The following is a 12,609-nucleotide window of genomic DNA, read 5'->3' on the forward strand; positions in this document are numbered from 1 at the left end:
AGAGCCCTGCTGTCCCCACTCCTGCAGCATCTGGGGCCCTGGGGTAATACACACAGCACAAGAGCAGTAGGTGTTGCAGACTCAGTGTCTCTTCTTACTTGTTTCTTTGTTTTCAGACTCCTAGTCCAAAAGACCTATCAGAAAAAAAAAAAAAAAAAAAAACAGGCATCCACCTACCATTTAGAAGGTGGCAAGCTCCATGTGGTAGTTCTTTTTTTTTTTTTTATCATAATATACCTCCCCCCTTCCCCCCACCTCCCCAGCCCCCCACCCCGCATTTGTAACTGGTAAATTTCACTTTACCTTCCATGTGGTAGTTCTTAAGGCAGATGAAAGGTCTAGCTGGCCTCTCTTAACTGTGATCCCCAATTCCTCCTGGGCAGTGGAACACCACAGTTAAGGAGCCTGATTTTCTTCTAGCAACTGGAAGAGCTGCCTCTCTGCTGTTCCTTCCCTCTCAGACAACTAAGAGGTGCCTGAATGCTAAGGACAGCATAAGAACCCTACTTTGAAATGGCTCCACCTACAAATGGCCCCACCTATGAATAACCTCACCTATGAATGTACAGCTAGTAAATAGGCCCCACCCTATTAATCTGTTTACACTCAGCCCTCAAGCCTGACACTGAGGTACCTTTTATTTATTTATTTATTTATTTATTTATTTTGCCTTCATGAAATTTATCTTATGATGGGGAGATACACATATTCAGAAAGCAAACAAGTTAAATCAAAACTATGTCCAGGAGGGCCAAGGCAAAAGATGATTACAGGTAATGGTAATTCCAAGTCCAAAGGTTCTGCTTATACAGAGAATATCCCTAGTCAGTCGGAGCAAAGCTGTTTCCTTGTGGCAGGACTATACTAGTGAAAACAGAGAGTGAGAGGACAGGCACAGAATGATAGGGATTAAGAAAAATATGATACTGTAGATCACTATGAGACATAAGATTTTCATTCTATGATACAGTAAATCACCAATGGGTTTTAAATAGAAAGTGGTATTATATAATTTATATTTTTTTAATTTTTTTTATTAGTCAATCACCGTGAGGTACATTTACAAACTTATTAGCATTTGTGTTTGCATTTCAGACATACAGTGATCGTTCGCCCATCCCTCCACCAATGCCTATTCTCCTCCACCAATGTTCCCAGTATCCCTTCCACCACACCCACGCCATCCCCCACCACCCCACCCTGCCTCTGTGGCAGGGCATTCCCTTTTTTTTTCTCTCTTTTTGGGTGTTGTAGTTTGCAATAGAGGTATTGAGCGGCCATCATGTTCAGTCTGTAGTCTATATTCAGCATGCACGGTTTCTCCCAACATCCTCTACTTGGTGATCCCTTCTCCTGAGATATCTTTTAAAAGATACCTTTTCTTCTCCTTGGCTCCGCATCTGCAGTCTGCAGTGACACTTTCTTTCTAATTGAACCATGGGAGACAGGCGAAAGGCAGGTTCTCCTGGGCCTTGTCTCAGCTCAGCCTGCACTGGCCCTTTGACTCCTTGAGCCCTGAGCAGGGCAGCCAGTACCCAGGCAGCAGTGAGCTGCCCTATCAGGCTGGGTGGGTCAGCAGATTCTGGGATTAGTGAGAGAGTGATCCAACCTCCAAGTCACTTTCAGACCTAGCTCATTCTTCTCCAGCCAACCTAATCTCCTTCTCTCTCCTGAGGCTGTATAAAAATAAAAATAAAAAGAATGGGCGCGCAGGCGGCGAGGCAGGCGAAGGAAGGAAGAAGGCCAAACTGGTTGCTCGATCGGTTTATTTCATGTCCATCTCCATTCTCCTCTGATTCTCCTCCTGCTTCTTTCTCCCCCATCCTACTTCATTCTCTCTCTCTCTACCTCTCTCCCGGCTCTCGGTCTCTCTCTGGATCAGTGGATCTGGCCCCCGTGGATCTGGCCCCCATGAATCTGGCTCCGTGGATCTGGCCCCTGTGGATCTGGATCCGTGGATCTGGCCCCGGTGGATCTGGCGCCGTGGATTTGGCTCCCATCGATCTGGCCCCCCACCCACTCTTACAGCCTCGTTAAATCTCCACAGCATGAGGGGGTTGGGGCATACACATAGGTGTGGTCAGCAATAGGGTAAGGTTCTTTTCCCTCAGGGGATGCTTCTCCTAGGACTTAATTCTCTATCAGCAGGAGGATCCACCCAAGGGCAGAGTCCCATGATTGTGTTTCTCTTCTCCTCAGCCAGCAAACATATAAGAATTCATAATATTAATTATTTTGTATGGACACAATAAGAGATGCATTAAAGCTTATAGAATTGCTCTCTTGGGGCCATCTCAATCTCAGACTACAGTGCTCAGGCCAGATCAGTCTTTCCTATCCCTGGCAGGGTCCCAGTCTCATAATTACTATTGGATCATGACAGCATTTGTCTATGATCAAGCTCTTAACTTACAGTTAAGAATTAGGCACTTTGGCCAGGCCCATCTCGATGCCAGGGTAGCACATAACTCACCGCTTGCCCTGGATCCTTCCTGTCCCACGTCGGGGACCCTACTTTGGGGTGCTAGGAACTGAGGGCAACTGAGGCTTAAGTGGAGAGAGCAGATGCCCAGGAGGGAATATCGAGGCCAATTAAGTCTTAAGTTATAAAAACATAATATTGTCTTCTTGTGTCTATACAAAAAAGACATAGCTTTAAAGTAAATTATTCAAAAGGCATAAAGAGGAGAGAAAGGCAATGTTATAATATTCAGTGTCCTAGGAAGTTCTGACCTTACCAATTAACAGAGTTTGATTAAGGGAAGAGCAGATAAACTGGTAGAATTGGTTACAGATAAACAAAAGAATGGGAGTGACTCGGGAGCACTTTGATGGGTGTGACTGATAAACCTAAGCTCCTAGTGGCAAGGGGGAAAGGACAAACCAATGATATCCAACATGAGGCCATTCACAGATCTTCTTTTCAGAGCATTCCTTCCTTCCTTACTTTCTTCCATCCATCCTTCCTCCATAACCAACTATGCTCAGGGCTTACTCCAGGCTCTATGCACAAGGTTCACTCCTGGCAGATTTAGGAACCATATGGGTTGCCAGGATCACATTCAAGGAATGTGCCGGCAGAGGTGTCTTACTTGCTATACTATCACTTACTATCACTCAGACCACCAAATGCTTCTGATCTCACAGACAATTTTTGATTTTGTTTCTGTGAACACCTGGCTATGCTCTGGGATAATTCCTGGTGGGCCTTGGGACCGTATGTGATATCAAACCTGTACCAGTTTGGTACAAGAGTTTTACCTCACTGTAATATCTCTCTGGCCCCTGGAAATCTGTCTTCCTTAACTGAACAAACACAGAACACCTGCTCCAACTGTCCCCTGCCAGTTTTGGGAAATGCTATTTAAAGGTTTATGGAGATCATAGATTCCCATCCCAAGGAAAGCCAACTGTTTGAGTGGGGGCACAGATGTGGGGATACAGGGAGATGATGGTGCTTTAAAAGGGCACAGCCCTGTTCTCTGGGATGGCCTTTTCCTGTTTTAGGGCTTCTGTGGGGGGGGGGGCAGTGAGGGTTTTGGGAAGGAAGCCACACTCCCGGTGCCCTTGACTATGGGGCTGCTCCTAGTTCTTTCTTGGGCATCACTAAGGGGGTCTATGAGTGCATGTGCGAGGCAAGTACCTTGAGTCCTGAACTCTCCCTCTCTGAGGTGCTTCCAATCACATATTTGCCAAGAAAAGAAAAAGGTGCCCATGGTCAGGACAAAATTGAGGTCCAGAGTCTGTGGACATATTGTCAGATTAAGGGAATTGACTGGGGTCAGACACTAGCTGGGAGGTCTTGGGTGGGGCTTACCCTTCTGGTGAACCTGACAAGGATCTTTTTCTTCCTGGTTTGCCGGTTCCTCTTTCACAATTACTAGCTTCTCTGATGAACAAAAGGGGTCCAGATGAAGAGGAGGGCAGGTTAAGAGTTAAATTTGCCTTTGTAACTGTTTGACTGCTTTGAAAGATATTTAATTCCTGACCTCCCGCTGGGCAGGAAACTCACCAAAAGAGCCAACAGACTGCCCTAGGAAATGTATGCAAACATTTTCAGGGAAACAGTTAACAGTCAACAAATGTTGAGATAAGCAAATGAAGAGACCTATCTGTGATCCCCTTTGGTCTATAGATGTGATTCCCTTTGATATGTGAGATTTTCCTTTCTCCCCCAAAAGGGTATAAAAACAGCTCTCTGCTTTTTGAGTTCAGGACCTTCAGCTATGCCACGCTATTGAGGCACAGTTGAAGGTCCCAATATAGCTATGTTGGCTTAAATAAACCCCATGCATTTGCAGAAAGAGTTGTCTTGGTTGTGTTCTTTTGTCTCTCTGAGCCTCCCCCGGGCAGAGATCTGCGGCCCCTAACACAGACAGCAGGTCTCAGGGCTGCAGGACCTTCAGTTGTTCCCCTACCACCACCCTCCAGGCAGCCTGCAGGCACCACAGTATTTGGCAACTGTGCCCTGCCCTCAACCTGCTGGCCCAGTGCCTAGACTTCTATCTAGGTGGAGGGTGAAAAGTCCATCTGGCCTCTAGCCTGACAGGCCAATCAGAGTTGATCTCCTGCTTCTAATGAGACTTCATTTCTAGGAACAGAAAACTGAATCCCTCTAACTAGGACAGCAGATCTTTCCCTTTCCAGTTGCTCTCAGAAAGCTTCACCTCCCAGAAGGGGAAACTGAGAGGAGGGTTGTTGTGGGGGTGGGGAAACATTGCTGGAACTGGGACAGAAAATCAGGTCAGAGAATTGATCCATTTCCTGAAGAATTGGGGGAGTTTATCTGAAGGATATCTGGCTTAGGGGGCGCCCTGGTCTGATAAGGTAGACAAGGTCTTATCTCCATAGGGGTCTGCTTATTTCTGTGAGATTTTCTTGTTGTTTTCTTTGGACAATGGGATTTCAGCTGAAGATCTGCTTACAATGGTGTTTGTCTAGTGGGCATGGCATGCAGCTTTAGTATATATCATCAACTCAGGAACCACAGACATTGGTCTCAGATCAGTGGGTTTGGGGATTAGGGTGCAGGGGGTGTCGGTGGATTCTTTTAACCTCTGGAAAAAATGTTTTAAGAGATGGTGATAATGCAAAGCAGATGACATTTTGAAGACAATAATTTGTGTTTTATTTTTAGTTGAGGCGCCATGGTATTTAAATTACACTAGTGGTGTGCAGAATTGCCTCTGCTCCAGCGCCACCAGAGTTCCCTGGACTTTCCACATGGCCTAAAGCCATTTGTAGTCCTCGTCTTCCTCCTTTCCCTGGGCCCTACAGCATTCTAAATTAAAAGTTCAAAAGGTTGTTGTCTTTATGTACTGTCTATCACTTCCATTCGTTTCTTCACCTGTTGCATATAAATAAGACCATCTGATGTTTGTCTTCTACCTCTGGCTGTTTTGCTTAACATGACCTGTTCTAGCTCCATCTAGATGCATCAAAAAGTAAAAGTTCGGTTTCTCTTATAGCCCATAATATTCCATTATGGATAGGTACTACAAATTCTTTATCTACTCATTTGTGGACATTAAGGTTGCTTCCATATCCTGGCTCTTGTAAATTGTGTTGTGTGTGCTTACAAATGTGTGGGCCCTCACCACATGCGTTCAGTGGTCAGGTCACGTTCCCACTCAGGTTCACACGGCAAACCCAGGTTCAATCCCCGATATCCAATATGGTTTCCCAAGCACAACCAGGAGTGATTCCTGAGTGCAGAACCAGGAGTAAGCCCCAGGCACTGCAAAGTACAGCCAAAAATGCAAACAAAAAATTTGCATTTCATTTATGTGGAAGAGGACAAAGTCTTTAGTACTTGCTCACTTAAGCTTCCCACTATCATCTCCTTCCTTTGCTATGGAAGTTGTGGTGTGAAATTCAGTCAGGCTGCTTCTTGCTGGACAGGGTCAGCGTGGGAACTTGGAGTGGAAGAAGTTAACATGGTGGGAGAAAGAACTTGCACCTTTCTGTGGAGAATTCTGCAGAAGGGGAAGCTATTTTCCAGGAGATTTCATTGTCTTTCATACTTCATTCCCTGCAAATATGAGTCTAGATCCAGTCAGGAAACTAGATACATTAAGGTCCCCACTATCAAAAGGGAGAAGCTCAATTTCAAAATGTTTTCTAGTGTGTATCCAGCCCCAGATGATATCCAGGATGCTAAGTTTGAGAACTTGCCCTCTCCATCTGACAAGCGTGCTGCTATAGGTAGGGAATTTACCTTGCTCATCACAAATTCAATCCCTGGCATCCCATATAGTCCCCCCAGCACCATCTGGAGTGATTCCTGAGAGCCGAGCTAGGAGTATCCCTTGTGCATCACCAACTGTGCCCCTCCCAACCCCTCCAACTCTGCAATGTTAGAGTGCAAATTCACAAAGTAATCCTCAGGGGCAGCTGCTGTTGCTGGACATGTATGTGCATTCAGTGGCCTTGAGCTGCCTCCCTGCCTCCCCACCTCCCCAGGGCTCCCCAACAGAGACAAACCTCAAGAAAGTCCCACAGCCTATCCTGAAGAGACTGAAGTTTGAACCAGCAATGGTTCTTTGACTCCTTTGATGCACAATGGAGGACAGAGAGAGGAAGAAAGAGTCATATCCCCAAGAGAAACACTAAATTCAATGAGTGGAGAGTTTGGGCAGTTTCTCAAAGGTAAAATGATTTACCCAATGCTGGAGCAAAAGCAAGTACAAAACATTTGTTGAGTATAGTGGAAGAGAGCAATCTGTGCTGGGTAGGAACTGGGGACGTTAGATCTCCCTATACGGGACAGTGTAGCTTGATGCTTGTGTTGTTGTGGAAATTACATTGGGAGACAGTGAAAAACTAAGAGCTCACTGGGAGTTGGGAAAACTCAGGTTTATGATACCAGTATGAACTGAGCTTCTGCTAGACAGACTGGGCTTCAATAAGTGAGAATTTCACTTTATGTTCTCTATGAGAGACTGGGAGAGGTCATTTGCAGGCATCTGGAGGGAGAGCACAGAAGCAGAAATTCCCAAATGTGTCATCTGCAAGGTCAGGGCAACACTATAGGCACAGAAGCACATCTGGAGTACAAAGTGAGATTCTGACCTTCTCAAGGATATGCCAAATACATCCCAGGGTCATGTTGCCCAGACTCAGCTGCCCTTTGGGAGCTCCTGCTCTCCTATGTGAGCCTGTGTGATCCAAGGGTAGGGTCAATGTTCCTTATCATTTGTAGGTGGTGATGTTTATACACTTTGAGTTCACAGTTGGCAGTGTTTAATTTTGTCCTGAAGGAACAGGAACAGGAAAAAGATGTTTTTCACTAGGGTAGATGGTTTTCACCACAGACATATTTCTCATGCACAGAACTGTTAGAGTCTGGATAGAAAACAGAGCCAATAATGCAAATCACACAGTGAGGTTTATTGTTCCAGCTAGCTGGGGTTCAAGTATGCACCTGGTGCAGTGGGTTTCAACAAGGACCCCGAGCACGAGATTCAGCAAGTTCTTATACTTCCATCTTAGCAAGTAAGCATTACTCTGCAAGAATGCATATATTTTTGTTGTTGTTGTTTTGGCCGGCAAAATCCAGCCCACTTCCTGACAGTTATATTCCGGAGACCTAATTTCATTCTGGGGATGTAATCTTTGACAAAAGCATCTGGCTTTTCTGCTTCTCTTGTTCCTGAAAGAGGCCTAAGTCACTCAGAGGCCCAAAGTCTGTCATGGCAGTTCTCCGGCTAAGTGGGTCCTAACAAGAACAAGTGTGGTCAATTTGTCTTCACAATTGCGCAGAAAAATATTATTTTGCAGCCAACAGCACACTAAATGTTTTTGAATGTTTGGATTCAGACCATTTTCACTAGTGTAATTGCCACTTAAATTTGCATTTCCCTGATAATCAGTGATGGAAACTCTTTCCTACGTCCTTATTGGTCATCTGTAAGATTTCTTTGAAGAAGTGCTGTTAATTTCCTCCCCACACTTTGGTTGGGGTTGCTTGTCTTTTTTTTTTTATCAATTTTTGTAAACTTTGTATACTTCATATATTATCCCCTTATCAAGTATGTAGTGGGAATGTTTTCTCCCATTCAAAGTTCTTTTTCTAAATTTTGCCCTAGTTTCTTTCACCATACACAATTCTTGTACTCTGATGTAGTTCTAATTACATATCTTTGCATTTGTTATATTTATAAGGAATTGATTCATTGAACACACCACAGATTTCAATAACTTGAAAATTTTTGCAGAGCTAGGAGTAATCCCTAAGCATCCCTGGGTATAGAAAGAAAGAGAAAAAAGGAGAGGGAAATTAAGAGAAAAAGAAGTGAGGGAGAGAGGAAAGGAGAAAGTGAGAAAGGAAAGAAAGTAGGAAAGAAAGGAAGGAAGGAAGGAAGGAAGGAAGGAAGGAAGGAAGGAAGGAAGGAAGGAAGGAAGGAAGGAAGGGAGGGAGGGAGGGAGGGAGGGAGGGAGGGAGGGAGGAACGGAAGGAGGGAGGGAGAGAGGAAGGAAGGAAGGAAGGAAGGAAGGAAGGAAGGAAGGAAGGAAGGAAGGAAGGAAGGGATGGATGGAGGGAGGGAGAGGGGTGGAAGGAAGGGAAGGGAGGGAGTATGGAGAGAGGGAGAGAGGAAGGGAGGGAGGAAGGAAGGAAAGCAGGAAGGGAGGAAGGAAGGGAAGCAGGGAGGGAGGGAGGAAGGGAAGGAGGGAGGGAGAGAGGAAGGAAGGAAGGGAGGAAGGAAGGAAGGAAGGAAGGAAGGAAGGAAGGAAGGAAGGAAGGAAGGAAGGAAGGAAGGAAGGAAGGAAGGGAGGAAGGAAGGGAGGGAGGGAGAGGGGTGGAAGAGAAGGGAAGGGAGGGAGTATGGAGAGAGGGAGAGAGGAAGGGAGGGAGGGAGGAAGGAAGGAAAGAAGGAAGGAAGGAAGGAAGGAAGGAAGGAAGGAAGGAAGGAAGGAAGGAAGGAAGGAAGGAAGGGAGGGAGGGAGGGAGGGAGGGAGTGTGGAGAGAGGGAGATAGGGAGGGAGGGAGGGAGGGAGGAAGTAAGGAAGGAAGGAAGGAAGGAAGGAAGGAAGGAAGGAAGGAAGGAAGGAAGGAAGGAAGGAAGGAAGGAAGGAAGGAAGGAAAGAAGGAAGGAAGGAAGGAAGGACGGGAGGGAGGGAGTATGGAGAGAGGGAGATAGGGAGGGAGGGAGGGAGGAAGGAAGGAAGGAAGGAAGGAAGGAAGGAAGGAAGGAAGGAAGGAAGGAAGGAAGGAAGGAAGGAAGGAAGGAAGGGGGGAGGGAGGGAGGGAGGGAGGGAGGGAGGGAGGGAGGGAGGGAGGGAGGGAGGGAGGGAGGGAGAGAGGGAGGGAAGAAGGCAAAGAAGCTTAATATGACACTCAGATGATCCTGCCAAATTCTTATTCTTGACATTTATATAGACTTTTGTATAAATGCATTGGAAATATATTTCCATGCGAGCTTGCATAAAAAAATATGCACCTAAACTTGGAAGTAGTTGAGATCACAGTCAATGAGTAAATGAGTAACTACCTTGTGTAGTGTTCAAACAATAGAATATGACCCATGGCACAGAAAATGACTCAAATCAAGAAATTTTCATGCATGTAAATTTTCATGCACGTTGCCAAGTGATAAAAGAAAACATGAAAAGTTGGGTACCGTAAATTACCAACTATTTGAGAATCTAGAAAAGGCAAGCTATGGACATTGAAAAGATCTGTAGTTTCATTGGCTGAGAAAGGTAGAAGTGGGAGAAAGAATATTACTTGATGCCAAGGTAATTTTTTAAGGTAAAGAAGCTAATCTTTTGAAATTTTAATGATGGATAAAGATCCTAAAGTGGCTTCACTTCATAATAATGTATCAACATCCCTGGTTTTCTCTCTTCATTTGTAAAAACTAAGGCTGCTGAATTTAATGACATTTTGCAAGTCAGGTTATAGCAGAATAAGGACGCTCAGTTCCTAAGTTTCTTTTTTAAGTTTCTTACTACAGTGAAACTTTCCCACGAAGTTGAGCTTGCAAATTCCATAAAATGACATAACCAGTATAGGAAAAACTTGTCCCTTAGTAGTTGTGAATCTGCACTTAGTTATGCTTGGATAGTTAGCATTCCATGTTTTCTGAAATTTGTCAGAGATACTATATGGATGAGGAGAATTGTTTAAGGAAACAAGAAACACTTTTGTTGAGAAAAGTGAAACTTTTCTTGACTTTTCTTGTCTTCTACAGTCTGAAGATTTTTTGGTGATGCTAGAGAAAACAGGTGTGCTACCATTAAAAACAACAAAATTATATCTGAGAACTGCGATGCAGAAATTAAGTTTATCTGCTGAAAGGAATTATATCCTGTCAGCAATATAATGGTCTCTAATTCTGAGCTCTGCACCGTAGTCTCTACATTCAATTGGAGTTGTCACAATGTATATGGTCAACATTATGGATCTACTTTGTGGTGCTGTAGGAGAGCATTGATTTGTCCTTTCTCCCATGCCACAGGGAGCCTAGTTTTATTGGGTTACACCCATCACAGCATGATCCAGTCACTCCCATTCCCTTGCTTATCTGTAACCTCTTTCTTTGTGCTCTGCTTCCCCAACTGGTCTGTCACCTTTATCCCCTAATCAGACTCTGTTAACTTGTAAGGACAGATCCATCTAAGGACACTGAACTTGTGTGGTCAGTAAAAGGTTGCTTTTCTCCTCTTATGTCCTTTGCATAGTTTACTCTAAAGCAATGTACTTTTCATATAAACACATGAAGACAGTTAATATTATGCTTTTGTAACTGGGAATTAGAAGATAATATTCACTCCTGGGCGTCTGCTTTCTCAACTTAAGCCTCAGTTGCCCTTAGTTCCTAGCACCCCCAAAGCAGGGTCTCAATGAAGGACTGGATGGACCCAGGGTTAGCTGTGAGTTACCCTGGCATTAAAATAGGCCAGACCAAAGTGCCACAATACTTAACTATAAGTTAAGAGCTTGGTCATGGACAGATTCTGTCATGATCCAAAAAATAACTACTGATTTAGGATCCTGATAGTGTTTGTAAAGACTAATCTGGTCTGAGCACTGTAGTCTGAGATCTATAGCGAAATAAGCCCCAGAAAAGTAATCCTATAAGCTTAATGTATCTCTTACTGTGTCCATACAAAGTGACTAATATTATGAATGTTTATATGTCTGTTGGACTGAGAAAAGGAGAAATACACATAGATGGAATTTCATTCTTGGGTGGGTTGCCCTACAGAAAGAGAATCTGTCCTAGAGGCTTCCCCTGAGGGAAGCTTCTGTTGATTGCATGACCACACCTACATGAAGTTATTATTCAACCCCTCATGATTTGGGATTTAACTAATGCTGTAAGATTGGGCAGGGGTAAAGATCCCAGGGAAAATCAAGGGGGAACCTGCGGAATTCGGAAGAATAGGGAGATCCGATCCAGAAGGAGGATGGAGAAGAATGAGGGGGGAAGATCCAGAGGAGAACCAGGGGAGAATGGAGATTAGATTGCAATAAACTGCTATCGATACCAACCAGCCTGGCCCTGGTTCCCTCCTTCGTTCGACTATCGCCATCTGCTGTCCTGGCGTGGAGGAAGCTGCCCCAGATCACCAAATGCAGGCAGCAGAGAGAGAGAGAGAGAGAGAGAGAGAGAGAGAGAGAGAGAGAGAGAGAGAGAGAGAGAGAGAGAGAGAGAGAGAGAGAGTGAGAAAGAGAGAGAGAAAGTGAGAGAGAAAGTGAGAGAGAGTGAGATTCCTCGGCTTCGCAATTTGTTTTTTGAATACAAATGGTGCCAAATGGACACAGATTGAGAGTACCACAACTATTAGTACCAGAACTCAGATACCCAGAAGAAACATGTATCTCTCTCAACATCCAGTGATGTATTCAAAGAGAATCGGACTAACTGGGAAAGGGGCTTTGCAGTAAGTGTGGCATCTGCAGCAGCATCATTGATCCCTTAGAGCCTCCAGTTCATCTCCAGTAAAGAAGAAATGATTTATGATGTTTATTACATTTCCCATAATGGGTGATTTTTTTTATGCCATCATTAACTGGGTTGTACCAGCACAGTGACAATGACTTAAGAAGGGACTCAACCTTTCTCATCATACTGTTCTTTTATTTTTTCACTACAATGTTTTCATTGGATGTCTTTTCCCCTGTGTCTTGGACAACCAGTAGAAAATGTGTAATCAAAGCTTCTATTCTAATTGACAATATGTGACCTTTCTTCAGCTCTGCAATTGATGAAACTCAAGTAATAAATGAGATTGATTATTCGATATGTTCTCTTTAATGTTACCTACTTAAAAATATACTACCTTTCTATAGATATCAAATACATAATAATATTACACTTCAGACTAAATAGGAAATGGAAAATATGTTTAGTCACTCCTATTATTCACTATCAATTATATCTCTATTCAAGTTTCTATTATAATGAACAAAAAATATTTCCATTTTGATTCAGGATTATTTATAACTTTTGTAATTAATAAAATAAAGCAATAGGAAACATTGCCACCTTCATTTTTCCCCCCTGAAACTCTTCAAAGTATTAGGAGTTCCTAAGAAGAAACCTGCCAACTTCAGGTTGTCCTTTGCTTCTTCCCAGAGCAACAGAATCATCTCTAGCATTG

This window comes from Sorex araneus, chromosome 10, assembly GCF_027595985.1.
Source record: "Sorex araneus isolate mSorAra2 chromosome 10, mSorAra2.pri, whole genome shotgun sequence".
Classification (NCBI taxonomy): domain Eukaryota; kingdom Metazoa; phylum Chordata; class Mammalia; order Eulipotyphla; family Soricidae; genus Sorex; species Sorex araneus.